General features: G+C 41.6%; 1 protein-coding gene and 1 pseudogene across 2 annotated transcripts in view; both read left to right on the top strand.

Annotated features, from left to right (window-relative positions):
* LOC144690977 (acyl-coenzyme A synthetase ACSM3, mitochondrial-like) overlaps window positions 1–18,635 on the top strand; it is a 129,784-nt gene extending 111,149 nt beyond the window's left edge. Inside the window, exon 15 of the mRNA XM_078558919.1 lies at window positions 18,575–18,635. The gene's annotated coding sequence lies outside the window, so the exon portion shown is untranslated. The remainder of the gene's footprint in view (window positions 1–18,574) is intronic.
* The window catches only part of LOC144690311 (acyl-coenzyme A synthetase ACSM3, mitochondrial-like), a 55,505-nt pseudogene extending 36,630 nt beyond the window's left edge, over window positions 1–18,875 (top strand). The window contains exons 6-10 of the transcript XR_013578862.1: window positions 4,032–4,112; window positions 5,889–5,990; window positions 11,532–11,659; window positions 13,082–13,201; window positions 18,532–18,875. The product of XR_013578862.1 is annotated as an acyl-coenzyme A synthetase ACSM3, mitochondrial-like (transcript). The remainder of the gene's footprint in view (window positions 1–4,031; window positions 4,113–5,888; window positions 5,991–11,531; window positions 11,660–13,081; window positions 13,202–18,531) is intronic.
* Window positions 18,876–19,641: the final 766 nt, after the last annotated feature.

Here is a 19,641-nt window from a genome sequence, read left to right as displayed (position 1 = left end):
CAAAGCTGGACTTGAGGAGTATGACTACGTTCCAGATGTAGTGTTGCTCTGATGTGTGAAAGAAGAGTCTTAGGGCAGAACTTAATGTTTGCGATGGGGGTCTCACCCACCGGCTGGAGAACTGATGTCACCTTTGTTGATGAAGGTATTAAGTGGCCATCAGGCACTTAAGTGGCCAGCATCGGGCCTTCCCTGGGATTAATGACCACAGGGGTGGAAATCCCACCTCTCGAGAGCTGCCAGCCAATTAGAGGCCAGCAGCTCTCCATTGCTGTAAGCGCCACCGGGAGTGGTGGTAGCTGCCAATAATGCACCAACCAGAGGTCCATGATCATTGTGCGACCCCAGGCCAAAGGTGAGTGAGGGCAGGGCGGGGGTCATGGGGAAGGGGGTGGAAGGGAAAAGGGTGTCAGAGGCAGGAGCAGGGGGGTAGTTTTCAGTGCCCCCCACTTCTACCCGATGCCAAGTCCATTGATTAGGCACTGAGTACCTTTGAACAAGACCCCCCACCTGGAGCCCAAGTTGCTTTTTGAGCTCTCCTCATGGTGACGCCCCTGTCCCCCACTGGTCAATTGTCAGCGACAGCGTGATGAGGGTCTCAATAGGCATCCAGGAAGGATAGCCATCCACGAGCCTTCCTGCCTCGGACTTAATTGGATGGAGGTGAGAAGGCCACAGTGTCCACACACCACACCCTCTCACCCAATTAAATGTCCCCTGCCTCCAAACTTGCCAGGGGGCATTGAATTCCACCCTTACATATTAAGTGCCCCAAAGTGTGTTGATTCAGTTCCTCATTCCTGTCAATTTTTTTTTTTTAAATCCTGACTTCTCTTCAGCTGCCCAGAGGCATCAAGTGCCTGTAATGTTCCACAACAATTTCCCTCCATCCCCTGAAAATGGCTCTTCAACACAGACGGGAGTCCTGACAGGAGCCTGCCACAATTACTTGAATGAGTCTGGCCCCAGGAAATTGGTCAAGACATAGGCAGCCGGAGATCTCAACCATTAATGTTGTTCAGCTTTCTGCCTGGGAAGAATTGTCCCCTTGATATTTAATAGCACAATAAACTATATTTGTGACAAGAGTACAGTAGTTATTTCTCAACCATTGCTGATATATAGCCTGTTATATGGCAGGTGTTTCAGTATTGTGCAACGCGCTTTTGACATGTATACCGCTAAACACTTTACACTGCATTGCTCAGATTTCTTTCAGCCAAGTTGTATTCCTGAAATTCTCCTGGTTTCCTGTCATAACTCAATTTACACCAATTTTTGGAAATGGGTTTCTGCTAATCTCCCACCAGAGCTATGACAGAAGATGAGAAGAATCTTACAGTCACTCATAAACATATCATAAGTTCATTTGATTCAATGTTGGTTTTCCCAGCCCGCACTTTTATGAATGCTCGCAGCTAATTCAGCAAGAGTATATAGTGCTCAGAAAGTCAATATTATGTAGAAGTGAAATTTTAAACAGAAATCAGAACACATTTATTTATAATGAAAAACCATAGCTACAAAGTAAAAATTATGTATTTGGAAGTGATTAACATTTGTGCCATAAATGTGACACACATATTCTTGAAAATATAAACATAATGTGCTAATGGCATAACTTATTATCGCTGAGAAGGGAGGTGATGGGATGTTACAGTTGTTTAATGATATCAGTCACACCCTTCCGTATATTATAATGAAGTTGCAAAGCTGAGTGGGTGGTGCAAACACATTTGCTGCCTACTTCAAATTTGAAGTTGCTTAATTTAAACTACCTGTTATTTCAATAAACTAACAAAACCTCCAATTTTTCCAATAATTTATATAGATTTTTCTTTTCCCACCTATTTCCATTATTTTTAAATGTATTCCACCCATCGTTTATTTCACCCCACCCCCACTAGAGCTACCTTGCTTGTCCTGCTCTCCACTCTTAATTAGCACATTCTTTTAGATAATATCACTACCTTCAACACCTCTTTGTTCTTTTGTCTGTGACATCTTTTGGTTATCTCCTCCTATCACTGCTTGCTTGTCCCAACAAACCCTCCCCACCCACCCCCCACTTCTTCCCTCCCCCCCCCTTAAACCAGCTTATATTTCACTCCTTTCCTATTTCTACTTAGTTCTGTTGAAGGGTCATGAGGACTCGAAACGTCAGCTTTGCTCTTCTCCGCTGATGCTGCCAGACCTGCTGAGTTTTTCCAGGTATTTCTGTTTTTGTTTTGGATTTCCAGCATCCGCAGTTTTTGTTTTTATAACAAAACCACATCCCATTTTAACTAACTTGTTTAATTTGCTCTAAATGACATGATTGATAGAAGTAGGCTGTAACAAAGATGCAGAAATGTTATTAATAAGTTACGAAGCTTGTCAAAGTGAAATGCAGCTAATAAACTACTCACCGATTTATGCAGTTTGTAAGCCATCATTGAATTGGCAACCAGACTATTAAAGTTCTGTGTTATCAGCATTGTTTGAGTAAATGTTACTACAAGAGTACAGATATGGTCAAAGGGGTCTTGTTATGGCACAGCCGATGGTAAATGCTGAGCTGCTCAAATCCCAAAGGGAAATTTGAAACAATTGCCACAACTGTTTTGCAATTTGTATATTTATTTCGAGATCTGTGCCTTGAATTCAGTGGTAACACGACCACCAAGTCTTATTGGTTTCTAACAAAATTAAATTAAACACTTATTAATAGAGAAATTGATTTTAAGCACATACAAAGGTCTACAAATTATTGCTATGATAATTCCCCGCTCCCCTGATTAATCTAACTCCCAGTTACACATCCGTTAAGGGAACAGTAAAACATAGATTTAAACAGAGCAGACAAAGCACACATCTTGGACAGCTAAATTGAAGGTGAGTTTTTCTCAGCTTCGGTTCCTTGCAGACAGCAGTTTGGGCACAGAGGCTGGAGGTTTTTTCGCACTTGTTAAATCTTCCCTTGCACACAGCCTTCTCTCCTTTATTAATTTTTTCCCCTTTGAATGCAAATTCCCATTGTTTCACTATGTCTTTGGAATCTCTAATAATAAAAATCTATCATAGTACTAACTTTACCAGTAATCTTTGGGAAAAATAAACACAGTTTCTTAACTTCTCCTGGCTAGGTGAAACATTTCACCTCCTCTTTTGAATTCAAGCTACTCTGGTTTATTTAAAAATGCAAATATTCCCTTTACACCTCGCATTCTAAAATTTGACCCATGTTTACCTATTTAGCTAGCTTCTTTTCTTACATCAAAGCCTTTAGACCAGCTGTGTCTAATTCAATTAAGTCCCCCACACACACAGACCCCACTATTACTCCACAATAAATTCCAAATAACATTATGAAAATTATTATATCTTCCTGACAGGTCTGAGCACATTTTAGGAACCTTATAACAAAATTCACTAATTGTAGTCTATAGAACTATACATTACAATATGTTACACTACATTAAAAAATTAGTACTAATTCACTCCCAACAAGAAGGTAATGCAGGCCAGCTCCCAAGTTTTTCTATGAATGGAATCAGTGTGTCTGCAGTATAGAAAATATACATATATATACTTTTTAATTCATATACTTAATCTTCAAAGTGCGAAATATCAATGCAGATGTATGGTCCCAAGGCAAGTGATTTTTATTCACTGGCATTTGTTATGGTTTCTGAGTAAAGCTGGTGGTTTAACATCAACTTATGGGTAGTCTTTTTCCATGGAACTCAGCACAATCATATACAGCACACTCAGAGCCTTGTGCTCCATATTTTTGTACAAATCCTGAGTTGTGATTGGTGTGATTGCAGACCTGCTGATATTTATACAAATGCTTGAGACAAAGACAACAGGGAGAGCAGTTTCATGGGATCTACGGCCACCAGTCCTCCACTGACAACTGAAGTTACATTTCTTTGCATACTAAAATATGCCTGGAGTATATTTTATTCTTGCTTGTACTTTATGTTGCTTTGGACTCTTAAGCATTGCGATTATAATTGTTTTTGCTCTGTTCCATATTTACCATGTAGGTCTTGGTCTGTGCAACATTCAAAGGCATGAAAATTAAACCTGGTTCAATGGGGAAGTCAATTCCAGCATTTAATGTACAGGTGAACACTGTCTGTTTGATGTCTTTAAAATTGCCAAAAGATGCAAATCCTGAGCTGCAGTAATTTTTTTTTCAGTGCTCTGGTCACAAATTGGCTGTTGTATTTCCTAGATAACAGTAAGAAATTGCAGTGCATTCATACAAAAAAAAAGCAACTCATATCACTTATTCAGGCAGTGCATCCCAGATCACAACAAAAAAATAAGGTTCCTCATGTAGCCTCTGGTTCTTTTGTCAATCAACTTAAATCTGTGTGCTCTGGTGACACCTTGCTTCCATTAAAAATAGTTTTAGCTCACCAGTTTTACAAGACATGCCTTCATAAAAAAGCCTGCAGTACCTTGCAGATCCAAAACATTTCACAGCCAATGAATTGCTTTTTTGTAGTAATTCACTGTAGTTCCTCATTGTTCTATAAAAAACACAACAGCTAATTTGTGCACAGTAAAGTGCCTTAAACACAGATGAGTCAAATGACCAAATCATCTGTTTTGTTGAAAGGTTAGGTATTGACTGCAACATCTCCACTGCATTTTTTCAATACTGCAGCACTCCCTCAGTACTGCACTGAAGTGCCAGACTCAAATCCTGGAACAGGGCTTGAAACGCACAACTTTCTAATTCAGAGGTGGGACTACTACCAATGAGCCAATTTGGCATGAATAAACTAAGCTTTAAATGCTAAGTGCAAAGAAAGAGTCTGCAGAGTCAATTTCACCCATCTGTGCCTGGTGGGAACAATATAGATGGAGGGTTAAGGTGACCAGTGAGAACATGCCACGTTCCCAATGCATTCCTATTTGAACTTACCTCAGTTTGAATTTGGGAGAGCCCCTCACCTTAGGCAGGCAGAGGCTTATTTCACATGGAAAATTCACAGCCAATGATGTCATTGATGCAGCAACCCCAATTTAACTTTAAATCAAAGGGGTCTGTTGTAGTGCTAAGCCTGCCAGCAGAATCTGACAGGAGATAACAGAGTAGCAAGAAGAGGCTAAGGATTTTAAAAAAAAATTTCTGTGAGCATTCCTTCAGAAAACAGGAACACCATACAGTCAGTGTACATAGGAGCATAGGAACATGAGAAGGCCATTCAGCATGTCGAGCCTGCTCTGCCATTCGATATGGTCATGGCTGATTGAACACTTCAATGCCTTTTATCCACACTATCCTCATAACCCTTTATGTTATAGTTAATCAGAAATCTATCAATCAATCAATCCCTACCTTAAACATACTCAATGACTGAGCTTCCACGGCCCTCTGGAATAGAGAATTCCAAAGATTCACAACCCTCTGAGTAAAGAAGTTTCTCCTTATCTCGGTCCTAAGTGGCTTCCCCTTTATTTTGAAATTGTGTCCCCTGGTTCTAGACTCCCCAACCAGGGGAAACATCTTACCTGCATCTATCCTGTCTATTCCTTTAAGTATTTTGTAGGTTTCAATGAAATCACCTCTCATTCTTCAAAACTCTAGAGAATACAGGCCCAGTTTCCCCAATCTCTCTTCATAAGACAGTCCTGCCATCCCCGGAACAAGTCTGGTGAACCTTCATTGCACTCCCTCTATGGCAATAATATCCTTTCTGAGATAAAGAGACCAAAACTGCACACAGTACTCCAGTTGCGGTCTAACCAAGAACCTATGTGGTGGCACAGCAAATCTTAACTAAGGCACTCCTACTGAGCAATCAACCTAATGGTATTTTATTGAGAGCCCTAGAAATGGTTATTTCTGCTGCCAATTGCACATTTTTAGAATTCTTATCTTGTTTCAGATTACTGATGAGAATTGCAATGTGGTTCCTCCTGGAGTGGAAGGTGAAATTGCCATTCAACTGAAGCCTGTTAGACCACGTGGCCTCTTTTCTGGATACATTGTACAGTAATCCTATTTTGAATTCTTAGCCGAAATCTTTCTAGATAATCCCACAATATATAATTATTTTATGGAACATACTTTGTGTTCGTTGATGAATGTGACTTTTTTGATTTAGCGAGGCTGCTTATTTAGTTGTGAATTATGCAGTGAGATTTATCCAAATAATTTCACTTTGAACCCCTAAAACCAAGAGACTGGACGCATTCTTCCTACTTTTCCTGCTACAGTAGCAAATACTTTCCTGTTAGGTCACTGACCAGGTGGGGATCACGTGGTGTATATTCAGCACATGCCCAACCATGTAGTGACCTCAGCAGAACTTTTGGCACCGGCCTGATTTTAAAAATCTGGACAAACTCTTGATTCAGTACTTTCTTGTACTTTGGTGGGAAAATTTCAAACGGAAGGCTAACGTTAGTCATTTATAAGTGAGGAGTTGAAAGATACTTGTCAAGTGTCTTTAAGAAGTGGAGCGAGCCCCAGGATGCTCATCTCCCAGGTAGAGCAAACACTGCAGAAAAAGGGGATCTGTTTCAGTACTCTCTAATCAATAGATTTGGATGCAGTCCTGCAAAAATTGCAATGACCTCACTGGGTCAGGCAAGGTAGCTACAAGCACCATATATTTAAGGAGAGCATGCATTGCAACTAGAGTTACATAAAAACAGGGTCAGGATTTTTCAGACAACGTGCAAGGGCGGGCCAGACACGCTGACACGTAAAATGACGCGCGATGATGTCGAGCGTGCATCCCGACGTCATCGCGCTGTCTCGTTTGGCGGAGTCGGCTGCGCACCCGTCGATATTTAAAAGGCGTATTAAGGCCATTAAGGAACAAATTAAGGTCAACTTTAGGCTGCCCGGCCAACCTTATGGTTAGCGGGCAGGCAAAAAGGCCAAGTGGCCTTTACATTTCTTAGGAAACCTCATTCATGAGCAGGTTGAGTTTTCCTAAAGCTTTTATGAAATAAATGAAAATTTTTTCTGAAATATAAAAACATGTCCCATCTCATGTGACACAGTGACATGAGGGGACATGTTTAATTACATTTTTTATTTCATTTATTTATTTCAAAAACGTTTCGTGCCTCAGGGAGATTGAAGCGCTCTTTCGTGCGCATGTGCAAAAGAGCACTGGCCCTGACTCTCCCTCCTCCCCTGCCCGCACAGGTAGCACGCTAGCACTTGTGCCTAACTGGTCTGTAATTCTCTGTTTTTTCTCTCCCTCCTTTTTTAAATAGTGGGGTTACATTTGCCACCCTCCAATCTCTAGGGACTGCTCCAGAGTCTATAGAATTTTGGAAGATAACCACCAATGCATCCAATATTTCCAGGTCCACTTCCCTTAGCATTCTGGGATGTAGATTATCAGGTCCTGAGGATTTTTCATCCTTTAACCCCATTAATTTCTCTGGCACCATTTTTTTTTACCAATACTGATTTTCTTCAATTCCTCCTTCTCACTAGATCCTTGGTTCCCTAACATTTCTAGGAAATTATTTGTGTCCTTTTTTGTGAAGACAGAACCAAAATGTGTGTTCAATTCTTCTGCCATTATTTGTTCCCCATTATAATTTTCCCCATTTCTGACTAAGGGACCTATGTTTGTCTTAGCTAATCTTTTTCTCTTCACATATTTATAGAAGCTTTTACAGTCAGTTTTTTACGTTCCTTGCAAGTTTACTCTCATACTCCATTTTCTCCTCCTTGATCAATCTTTTTGTCTACTTTTGCTGAATTCTAAATTGCTCCCATTCCTCAGGGTTGCTGCTTTTTCTGGCAATGTCTCCTCATTGGATCTAATACTATCCCTAATTTCTTTTGTAAGCCATGGCTCAGCCACTTTTCCTGTTTTACTTCCCAGTCACATACATTAATTGGGGCGATTCATTCAGCTGTCTCCGTTGCATTTCCCTTTTCCCTTGCCAATCCTCCCCAAAGTTTTCCTCATACTATCACTAAACCTGTGTAACTTTTCTAAATGTATCTCCTGTCTCCCCCATGTCCTCTCCAAGCTCATCTTATCCATTCTCCTCCATTCTCGTATCTGTTCTCCTGACCCCATTCCCATTAAACTGTTGACTATACAAATTTCCTTACTCCAACCCATGCTAGTTGACGTTGCAAATAGTTCCCTCCCAGCAAGTACTTCCCCTTTCCACCTGAATGTGCAATTTCCCTATCAGTATCTATAAATACGCTAAGGTGGAAACCCAGGAAGTCCTAGAGATTTGTCAACCTTATGTCCTATTGCTTTCTCAGTTATCTTTTTTCAAAAAACATGTTAAAGCCACCACGTACCTATCCTCCATTTATTTTTAGGCTTCTTTGGACCATCGATGCTATCTGGCATCCCATTTCCTCGTCCAAGTAGCAAATAGGGAATGCTTGCCACAGGAACGCCGCAATGGGCAGCAGCAGCAAATGGCTGCATTAAAACAGCAGCTCAAACTCTTTTCAGCAACTGACTTGAAAAAATAAAATACAGCACAAGGAAGGAAACAGGGGAAAAAAATGCAAAAGTACTCAAGTAAGATATCATCTATTCATTTAAATTTGTTTTGCTTTAAAGGCTTGAATTTAGAAGGAATGCTATTGCAGCATTTCAAACATGAAGTGATGTAATTTTGAAGTGAGAAGTTCCTGCAATCACCAAAACTCTGACTGCAAGTGCAGACATTGCTTATGCAGAATCTTTTGCCATAATTCTGGAGAGTTACCCTGATTGTAGTTATGTATGGGGCATTAACAGAAACAGTCTACCTTGATAACCTTCATTGTAGCACTGAATATGTTTTTTTATATGATTAAGAATCAGGATTGTATGTGAGAGTCCACAGAGGCAAAGTCCCCATCTCTTTTTTTGGGGGGGGCTACCGTCACTCCGGCTAATTGACTGATGCAACAGAAGTCCTTCACAATGTGATAACGATTTCTTAATAATTAGTATTTTCAGGAATCCCCACCAGCTGTACTGCACAGCAGGGTCTGTCAGGACTGAAACCTTACCTTGTAAAATGAGATGCCAGTTACAGACAGGCCCTTTTTATTATTACTGTAAAGCTGCAGTATTTCAAAAAGACGACAGTACAAAGGATTTCTCAGATCGAAGCCGGGTGAGCACTCCAAGCTAAGACTTTATTAGACAATTGAACGCTTGCATTGGAAAACACCATTGAAAATCAAAACCACTTACCTACAACAGAAGTCTCACCGTGCCTAAAGGTCATAAAGCAGCTAGAAATAATTTTTTTAGGCTGTAAAAACACACTCAGCAAAATTTGTGTTTTTATTGGGTTGAAAATCTACCGTGCAATAGATTTCTCATCTTCATACAGACATCCTACCACATTACCTGCAGCAACAAAAATTTTCTCCTGGCTCTCCCGTGAGGTTTGAGCAGTGCCTGAAACTATAATGGTGCCGGTGCCATTAAGGCCGTGGATGTTCACCGTCAGATTCTGCCCTGACATCCGTGGCTAAAGGTGAACTCATATGGCGTCTCTATTATTTAAATGAAGCCCAAGAGTATGTTCAGCCCTCAGCTTCTGGATAGTACCAGGAAAGGAGGATCAGCTCAATTATTATTTAAACTCCGTCCTAAGCAGAATACAATAAGGAGCAGCATTAAGGGCATGGTGGTAAAGATTAGGTTTAAGAAAGTATCCAAAGGTCATTAAACTTTGTACGAACCTGACCTCAACATAGGTCTCTGTGTTTCAAATAGTTTTCTAGTATTTGCTTAGCACCCTGGGATTTTTCTGTAAAGCTGTTAATATAGAAAAAAGTTAAGGCTCATATGTAACCACAAAGCATATGTTTTTTAAATGATTATTAAGTATTTTTGAACTTTGATCTGCTTTACAGAATCACGCAGTGCAGAAGAGGCCCTACGGCCCATCGAGTCTGTACCAACATGTGAGAAACACCTGACCTACCTACCTAATCCCATTTACCAGCACTTGGCCCATAACCTTGAATGTTATGATGTGCCAATTGCTCATCCAGGTACTTTTTAAAGGATGTGAGGCAACCCGCCTCCACCACCCTCCCAGGCAGCGCATTCCAGATCATTACCACCCTCTGGGTAAAAAAGTTTTTCCTCACATCCCCCCTAAACCTCCTGCCCCTCACCTTGAACTTGTGTCCCCTCGTGACTGACCCTTCAACTAAAGGAAACAGCTGCTCCCTATCTACCCTGTCCATGCCCCTCATAATCTTATACACCTCGATCAGGTCTCCCCTCTGTCTTCTCTGCTCCAACGAAAACAACCCAAGTCTATCCAAAACAAAAATAAAAATACCTGGAAAAACTCAGCTGGTCTGGCAGCATCTGCGGAGAAGAACACAGTTAACATTTTGAGTCCATATGACTCTTCAACAGAACTAAGTAAAAATAGAAAAGAGGTGAAATATAAGCTGGTTTAAGGGGGGGGCGGGGGCAGGTAGAGCTGGATAGAGGGCCAGTGATAGGCAGAGATAGCCAAAAGATGTCATAGACAAAAGGACAAAAAGGAATGTGCTAATTAAGGGTAGAAAGCAGGACAAGCAAGGTACAGATAGCCCTAGTGGGGGTGGGGTGGGGTGAAGGGAAGGGATCGAAGGTAGAGATAAAACAATGGATGGAAATACATTTAAAAATAATGGAAATAGGTGGGAAAAGAAAAATCTATATAAATTATTGGAAAAAAAGCGGGGGATCGGAAAGGGTTTGGGGATGGAGGAGACAGTTCATGATCTAAAATTGTTGAACTCAATATTCAGTCTGGAAGGCTGTAAAGTGCCTAGTCGGAAGATGAGGTGCTGTTCCTCCAGTTTGTGTTGAGCTTCACTGGAACAATGCAGCAGGCCAAGGACGGACATGTGGGCATGAGAGCAGGGTGGAGTGTTGAAATGGCAAGTGACAGGGAGATCTGGGTCATGCTTGCGGACAGACCAAAGGTGTTCTGCAAAGCGGTTACCCAGTCTGCGTTTGGTCTCTCCAATGTAGAGGAAACCGCTTTGGGAGCAACAAATGCAGTAGACTAAATTGAGGGAAGTGCAAGTGAAGCACTGCTTCACTTGAAAGGACTGTTTGGGCCCTTGGACGGTGAGGAGAGGGGAATTAAAGGGGCAGGTGTTGCACCTTCTGCGGTTGCATGGGAAGGTGCCGTGGGAGGGGGTTGAGGTGTAGGGAGTGATGGAGGACTGGACCTGGGTGTCCCGGAGGGAACGATCCCTGCAGAATGCCGCCAGGGTAGGGGTGGAGGGAAGATGTGTTTGGTGATGGCATCATGCTGGAGTTGGCGGAAATGGTGGAGGATGATCCTTTGAATGCAGAGGCTGGTGGGGTGATAAGTGAGGACAAGGGGGACCCTATCATGGTTCTGGGATGGAGAGGAAGGTGTGAGGGCATCAATCCAAGTCTATCCAACCTCTCTTTATAACTTAAATGTTTCATCCCAGGCACCAGGCAACATCCTGATGAATCGTCTCTGCACCCCCTCCAGTGCAATCACATCCTTCTTATAATGTGGCGACTTTATTTACATGTCGCTAGGATGATCCACAACAAACTGCTGCAGTCCTACAAGAAGACTATTATCTGACTGGAGACCGTGGTCTGGTGGATGAGGATGGATATTTCTGGTTTCTTGGAAGATTAGATGGTCTAATTTTATCAGCTGGGTATAGTGATCCAATTATCCACATTTTATTTGCCCCATGTTTCACTGTTACATACTTAAGAGGCTTATAAGAGGCTTAGCATGGCTGTTCTGTTATATTTTACAATGCGATGAGAATCCTTAGGCATACATTTATTAAATATTACAAATAATGCTTCAAAAAGGTCCTGACTTAAAAATCAAGCAGTAAAGATTAACTGCAACGCCCTTAGCATTTCCATAGGTAATGAGCTTCAGTATTTTACACAATTGATTAACAAGGCTGGACAATTTGTAAATAGAATAATGACAACATAAACACTTCAACCTTTAAGGAGCTATTACATCTATAATTAATACTTTTTGTAATATGTATTTGTGAAGAGGGAAAGAGAATTACAAATGCCCAAGAATAGTTTGTATGGCTGAATATGTCAGGAACACAAACTGTAGGTGAAACGATTTTTGTAACTATGTAAATGTGCATTGGAATAGCAAAGATGGAGATGTTTCCAACTGGAATATAGATGTGATTTTCTCATTGGAGGAGAAAAGCCTATTTTGCTTTATGGTAAGGCAAGTGAAATAATATTTAGAACCATAAAACAGAAAAACTTTTCGCTTGGTGCTCTGATGATTTTTGGAGGCCAAATTTATCATCAAATCATTTTTAGCTCTGAAATACAAATTAGCCTGGAGGTGTTTTGTTAATTTTGTTAACTTGTGATGCCATAGTAGGTGATTAATATGCGGTAGTATTTCCTAACATTTAATTCCTAGAGGAGATTATTCACTCAGTCTACTCCTGCATACCAGCCAGCAACACGTTCAAGAGTGGCAGTGGCAAATAATTGGAAGTAGATCACATTGCTTCGCCTTTCAGTCAGGGGAAGTATGTCATACCCAGAGAACTCTTTAAAAAAAATAAATGGCTGCGGAGAACAAATGTCATGCATTAAAGACAAAGTAAGCCAATAATTCAAGTAATGCAACTCCTTCATACTAAAAATGTCACAAGTACCGTGTTGGACCATTTGAAGTATAAAATGCATTGATGGAGCATCCAGCTGTGGTAGAGTCTGCTGTGGTTAGCAGTCCTGATCCTGTCAGAGGAGAGGTATGCTTAGAAACCGACACTGGTTTAATCAAGCAGTCTCATCCAGTAGCAAATTTTTCTTTAAGACAAGCTGTAGAGATATCAGCACAATTTACCTCCTGACAAAATCACATTGAAAATTTAAGGGAACTTTTAACTGGGAATGGATTTTAGGCAGGCAGCCCAACTCTTTGTTTTATTTTAATTACACATTAAGATTTATGACTACAATAGTCTGGCCTTTTCATCTCCTTTAACAAATACAACTAATTTATAATCTGAATTTTTAAAACTCACATTTTGAATAATCTTATCTTCCCTTTTTAAAAAAAATTTATTTCTTCTAAGGTTGTGAAGGCATTTGTCATTTGAAGTCACGCTTATACCTCATGTGATCCTGACAAGTTAATTAAAGAATTGCAAGAACATGTTAAGAAAGTCACCGCACCATATAAATACCCAAGAAAGGTCTGTATTTTATCTATTCTAATTAATGAGATGGCAGCTATTAATAACAGCTTGTGTGTAATTCTTGCAAGATCAATCATCTAGATAAAGTGGTGAATGACAGCAAGTCATTGTAGCATTGTGCATTTTTATTATATGTTACTTAATGTGTTAATCCGAGTTTGTAAGCCAGTTGTAATTTCCTAACAAGAGACAGGTGATTTTTGTCAGTGTGAAGTTTTGAGAACTTCTATACAGTGAAACTTGTAAATTACATACAGCTTAGGGACAGACAGCAGCTGTCTTTCTTTATTGGAGGTATCCTTATTTCCAAAATGGTGTTTGTCTGTAGTGTAAAAAATTAGTAGAATGAAGAGTTCTTAGCCAAGTATCCATGGTGACAGCACAACCACTCTATACCTGCGATAGTGCCATGGTGGCATTCAATCTCAGAGATCAGGCAATTTTTATGCGCCTTTGGATTCTGGTTAAAGCTGCCCATTCCACAGAATTAGTTTCTTTCACAAAACCCACTGCTGCCTTGTGCTAACCAGCATGTCCCACATTTTCAAATTGTTAAAAAGTTTGGTGCATTGAAAGCTGTCTGTACTTCATAACTGGTGAATGTCCATGGTTTCAGAGTGCCTTTTGTCCTTTTTAGCATGCAAATTATTTGGGGGTCTCAGTGTAGTTCCTTGGATTTCAATATACTTAACGAATATAGTAAAAATTTCCAAGAAAATCCCCAGCCCAGTTGTTGCTGTTATCTACACCTCCATTCTGCCATTGATTGACACAATCTGTGTATGCAAGCATGCAGTATCCACTCCAGCTGCTCCCATGGGGCAAGCTTTTAACATTCTCAAACAGCTGGATTGAATGTTGCAATATTAAATACGTTTATCGGATTTATAATTTAGAAACTTTAGCAAATGAACCTGTTGGAGTTTAGGAAACTGAAGGGTGATGGCTAATTATCTACACAGAGAAGCTAAATCTTATAAATACAATAGCCGCATAGTTCTGCAACCTAACCAATTAAATGTTAGCCTGCTGGAGGGGATAAAATTCAGTTACGTCATTGTTACTGGGCACCTTCCAAAATTGGAATCAAGATATCAATGCAGTACACCCAATGATGCTGATAGTAAGTGCTTGCCATATTGTAAGCCTCTAAACTCTTGGAAACCGTTGGAAAGATTTAAACTTGTAATCTATCCTGTTTTATTTTAGTGCTACAACGAGGGGAACTATTAAATGGACTTCTAAGCTACATGATGGGGCTGTGGTTTACGGGGGGGTTTCCATTTATATTGATAACCTGAAACTCAACAGTGCCCTCATTAAGATACTTAGCACCAAATAAATAAAAGGCATTTCTTACTAGGATTATACCACGCGAATATTAGTCTTACCATGCGGAAGTGCAGGGATCAGTGAAATTGTTCTTTTCGCCAGAGGCGATGACATAGTGGTATTACGGAGGCGATGGTGGTCGCTGGACCATCGAATCCCACCATGGCAGCAGGTGGTGGAATTTGAATTCAATAAAAATCTGGAATTAAAAGTCTAATGATAACCATTGCCGATTGTTGTAAAAACCCATCTGGTTCACTAATGCTCTTTAGGGAAGGAAATCTGTCATCCTTACCTGGTCTGGCCTACATGTGACTCCAGACCCACAGCAATAGCAAGCCACTCAGTTGTAACAAACCGCTACAAAGTCACAAAAAAGGATTGAAACCGGACGGATCACCCAGCATCAGCCCTAGGCACCAGAAACGACCCTGCAAAGTCGTCCTTACTAACATCTGGGAACTAGTGCCAACATTGGGAGAGCTGTGTCAAGCAACAGCCTGATATAGTCATTCTCACAGAATCATACCTTACAGGTAATGTCCCAGACACCACGATCACCATCCCTGGGTATGTCCTGTCCCACTGGCAGGACACACCCAGCAGAGGTGGCGGCACAGAGGTATGCGATCGGGAGAGAGTTGCCCTGGGAGTCCTCAACATCAACTCCGGACATCATGAAGCCTCATGGCATCAGGTCAAACATGGGCAAGGAAACCTCCTGCTAATTACCACATACCACCCTCCGCCAGTTGATGAATCAGTGCTCCTCCATGTTGAACGCCACTTGGAGGAAGCACTGAGGGTGGCAAGGGCGCAGAATGTATTCTGGGTGGGGGACCACCAAGAGTGGCTCAGTAGCACCACTGCTGACCAAACTGGCCGAGTCGCAAAGGACATAGCTGCTAGACTGGGTCTGGGCAGGTGGTGAGGTAACCAACAAGAGGGTAAAAACATACTTGATCTCATCCTCACCAACCTGCCTGCCGCAGATGCATCTATCCACAACAGTATCATTAGGCGTGACCACCGCACAGTCATTGTGGAGACGAAGTCCCGCCTTCACATTGAAGATACCCTCCATCATGTTGTGTGGCATGACCATCGTGCTAAATGGGATAGATTTTGAACAGATCAAGCAACTCAAGACTGAGGTGCTGTGGGCCATCAGCAGCAGTAGAATTGTATTCAAACAAAATCTGTAACCTCATGGCCCGGCATATCCCCCACTCTACCATTACCATCAAGCCAGGGGATCAACGCTGGCTCAATGAAGAGCGCAGGAGGGCATGCCAGGAGCAGCACCAGGCATACCTAAAAAATGAGGTGTCAACCTGCTGAAGCTATAACACAGGACTACTTGCGTGCCAAACAGAACAAGCAGCAAGTGATAGACAGGGCTAAGCGATCCCAAAACCAACAGATCAGATCTAAGCTCTGCAGTCCTGCCGCATCCAGTCGTGAATGGTGGTGAACAATTAAACAACTCACTGGAGGAGAAGGCTCCACAAATATCCCCATCCTCAATGATGGAGGAGCCCAGCACATCAGTGCAAAAAATAAGACTGAAGCATTTGCTACAATCTTCAGCCAGAAGTGCCAAGTGGATGATCCATCTCGGCCTCCTCTGGAGGTCCCTAGCATCATAGATGCCAGTCTTCAGCCAATTCGATTCACGCCACGTGATATCAAGAAATGGCTGAAGGCACTGGATACTGCAAAGACTATGGGCCCTGACAATATTCCAGCAATAATACTGAAGACTTGTGCTCCAGAACTTTCCGCGCCCCTAGCCATGCTGCTCCAGTACAGCTACAACACTGGCCTCTACCCCGGCTATGTGGAAAATTGCCCAGGTATGTCCTGTATGCAAAAAGCAAGACAAATCCAACCCGGCCAATTACCACCCCATCAGTCAACTCTCAATCCGTAAAGCAATGGAAAGGGTCATCAACAGTGCTATCAAGCGGGACTTGCTTAGCAATAACCTGCTCACTGACACCCAGTTTGAGTTCCACCAGGGCCACTTGGCTCCTGACCTCGTTACAGCCTTGGCTCAAACATGGACAATTTGCTGAACTCCCGAGGCGAGGTGAGAGTCATTGCCCTTGACATCAAGGAGCCCTAACAAAACTGGAGTCAATGGGAATCAGGGAGAAAACTCTCCGCTGGTTGGAGTCATACCTAGCACAAAGGAAGATGGTTGTGGTTGTTGGAGGTCAGTCATCTCAGCTCCAGGACATCACTGCAGGAGTTCCTCAGGGTAGTGTCCTCAGCCCAACCATCTTCAGCTGCTTCATCAATCACCTTCCATCATAAGGTCAGAAGTGGGGATGTTCACTGATGATTGCACAATGTTCAACACCATTCACGACTCCTCAGATACTGAAGCAGTCCATGTCAAAATGCAGTAAGACCTGGACAATAACATTCGCACCACGCAAGTGTCAGGCAATGACCATCTCCAACAAGATAGAATCTAACCATCGCCCCTTGATGTTCAATGGCATTACCATCACTGAATCCGCTACTATCAACATCCTGGGGGTTACCATTGACCAGAAATTGAACTGGACTAGGCATATAAATACTGTGGCTACAAGAGCAGGTCAGAGGCTAGGAATAGTGCAACGACAAACCCACCTCCTGACTCCCCAAAGTCTGTCCCCCACCAACAAGGCACAAGTCAGGAGTGTGATGGAATACTCCGCACTTGCCTGGATGCTCCCACAACACTCAAGAAGCTTGACACCATCCAGGAAAAAGCAGCCCGCTTGATTGGCATTGTAAACATTCACTCCGTCCACCACCAACACACAGTAGCAGCAGTGTGTACCATCTACAAGCTGCACTGCAGGGATTCACCAAGGCTCCTTCGACAGCACCTTCCAAACCCACAACCATCACCATCTAGGACAAGGGCAGCAGATAGATGGGAACACCACCACCTGGAAGTTCCCCTCCAAGTCACTCACCATCCTCACTTGGAAATATATCACTGTTCCTTCACTGTCGCTGGGTCAAAATCTTGGAACTCCCTTCCTAACAGCACAGTGGATATACCTACACCACATGGACTGCAGCGGTTCAGCGACTGCCAGCGAAGCCCTCATCCCATAAATGAATGAAAAAATCCAGATGGTGAGATTGAACTGTTTTTCCCCCTCAGCAAAAATCATTTAAGTATTAACTGTTCAATACAAACACTGCATCTGATCTGCTCAACAGCTACCTTCCTTTTGCCCTCTATTAATTATAATTCCCTGAATCCCATTTGCATGGTTCCCCTAGTACGATTCCGAATACTGCGCCCGAAGCGTACATCGCACATGATCAGATATGCTTAAACAGTTAAAACAATAGTGGTGTATTCCCTCATACTCGCACTATCCCAGATTTTATCCTGGAGGGCAAGGCTTTGCTTCGCACTGAAAACTCATCACCTCTATCTCCCCATCCCCCGTTTTCACTTTCAACATCAAACGAGCTTACGGATTTCTTATTCTGAAAAAGAGATCAAATGTTCAGCTGCCTATCTCCCTTCCTCCATTGTCCCCATTATCCTTACCATTGAATTTTTCCAACCATTATAACATTTCCCTCATACCATGTCATGCCCCAAATCCCACAGCCAAGCATTTACCAGTTATGGCACCTACCTCCTGCATCTTCAACCCTGGCCAATCCCACTCTCACAATTACCCCTCCACGTTCCAGTGCACATAGACTATCGCTCTGTTTGACCATTTAATTCAAACTTAGAATTACCTGCCGACATAAATCATCGTGTGAATAGTTCACTCAAGAAGCATTAAAAGTTGTGCACGTGTATGTAGAAACATGACTGGATTTTGCTTTATTTAAAATTTCACTTTTTCAGATAGTGCCAATCTTAGTAAATTGAAATTTTGGCAAACATTTACAAGTTCTTGGTAAAGAGGTTTGGCCTTTCTGAACATACACTAGTTACGGACTACCTTTCTGTTTCCTGACAGATTGAATTTGTGAAGCAACTGCCCGAGACCATTAGTGGGAAAATCAAAAGAAATGAGTTACGAAAGAAAGAATGGGGAAAAAAACCTGACACCTAAATCATTCTTGTACAACATTGTAAAAATGAATCATTAATAAAAAACAAAAAAATGAATTCAACTACTCTGAAGATAATATAAATTATATGTTAACTGACTTGTTATAAGGCATAACAGATTATGGGTTTTGTTCAAGATGATAAAGCAGACATGTATTATAAAGTTGCATGATATCCTTTTACCTGTTCTTTGTCAATAAAATACAAGTTGAAGAGTGACACACTCCCTTCACTTTTTTCTGCCCCATGTGACAATGATTTATTATTGCTACAATCTGAGAGATTTCATACTTTGAACAATTGCCCATGTTTCTAGTGCCCAAGTGTCATGGACAAAATGTGTTTCTATTTTTATTGCCCGTGATCAATATGTTTGTATGTAAAAGATGTAGGCTCTCTTACCCCCAGAGTGTTGGTCCCAATTTAAATAACCCCAGCAGCAAGCTTTGAGAGCTTTTTTTTAAAAAACATTATTTACTGCCACACGCTTGCCCTGGAGGTTTAAAACACGACATCTCACTCACTTAATTCACACACACTATTACATAAACACACAAAGGTTAGATGCAGATGAAGGTAAAACAATACAATTACAACTTATGATTGTCTCAGTCTTTTTCGTGGCGGGCATGTAGTTTCTTAGATGAGTTCTATGGCTTTCTGATGGAACTGTCTCTACAGAACAGCTTCTTGCTGTTATTTTAAAAGCAGGCAACAAAATGGCTTCCACACCAATTGACTTATACAAGTTCAAAGTCCTTTTTCCAAAATGGGGTGTCGTATTGTCATTTGACACCTTAAAATTCACATTCGTCAAACACAAATTGAGTTTTGTTATTTCTTTTGTCCATGGTGAAACAGAAATGCCATAGTTCTTTTTTGACAGTCCATCCTTAAACAGAGATGTGTGAATTCCTCGAGGACTGTGAATGTCCATATTTAATTAGATATTTGCTTGGGACCTAGGACCGTCCGGAGCTTGAAATACCAAACGTCACATGGTTGGCGGCAGCCA

Source organism: Cetorhinus maximus, chromosome 15, assembly GCF_964194155.1.
Source record: "Cetorhinus maximus chromosome 15, sCetMax3.hap1.1, whole genome shotgun sequence".
Classification (NCBI taxonomy): Eukaryota; Metazoa; Chordata; class Chondrichthyes; order Lamniformes; family Cetorhinidae; genus Cetorhinus; species Cetorhinus maximus.
The sequence above is the reverse complement of the archived record's forward strand: the minus strand, read 5'-3'. Positions and strand labels throughout refer to the sequence as shown.